General features: G+C 31.4%; 1 protein-coding gene across 1 annotated transcript in view; it reads left to right on the top strand.

The window, feature by feature from the left end:
- LOC106875130 (transmembrane protein 47) overlaps positions 1-921 on the top strand; it is a 270412-nt gene that overhangs the window by 1362 nt on the left and 268129 nt on the right. The window lies entirely within an intron of this gene.

Genomic DNA, 921 nt, shown 5'->3' with positions numbered 1-921 from the left:
AACATTATCACGTTTCTCTTGTCTGATAGTATTCTATGTTCGGCTAAATTTAGCAAAAGACGATTCTCCCCTCTCTTAGTTACGTTAAGGAATATTCTCTCTTTCGTTTTCTCTCTCTCTTTCCGTGTTATATGTATGCGTAAGTGTGTGTGTGTGTGTGTGTGTGTGTGTGTGTGTGTGGCTGTGTGTGTGTGTGTGTACATGTGTGATATATAAATATAAATATATATATACTCACATGTGAATATATATACATATACACGAAACATACACACACATACATACATACATACATACATATATACATATGCATACATACATACATACATACATACATACATATACATATATATATATATATATATATATTTATACACGAGGGGGGTGCTGAAGATTTTCTGGCTTTTGGTAAAAAAAATATAGGAGAATCAGTTAATTGCAATTCTATTCAAAATATTCCCCTCTCAGATTCACACACCTATTACAGCGGTCCTTCTGTTTTCCTAAGCCCTGTAAAAGAACTCGGAAGGTTGGGCCTCCAGTCAGGTCTTTCGAGGCATGCGAGAAACTTTACAATCCCACCCTCGTATGCTTATATATATATATATATATATATACATACACACACATATAAAATACATATGTATCCATGCATATATATATATATATATATATATACACACATACAATACACATGTATGCATGTAGGCATATATATTTATAAGTATATATATATATATACACACTTACATATATATGTATACATATATATATATATATATATATGTATATGTATCTATAAATATATATATACACATATATACACATGCACACACTTATATATGATGTACTTACATATCCATGCATGTGAATGTGCGTGCCTCTGTGTGTGTGTGTGTGTGTGTGTGTGTGTGTGTGTGT

The sequence above is a fragment of the Octopus bimaculoides genome, chromosome 4 (genome assembly GCF_001194135.2).
Source record: "Octopus bimaculoides isolate UCB-OBI-ISO-001 chromosome 4, ASM119413v2, whole genome shotgun sequence".
Taxonomy (NCBI): domain Eukaryota; kingdom Metazoa; phylum Mollusca; class Cephalopoda; order Octopoda; family Octopodidae; genus Octopus; species Octopus bimaculoides.
The sequence above is the reverse complement of the archived record's forward strand: the minus strand, read 5'-3'. Positions and strand labels throughout refer to the sequence as shown.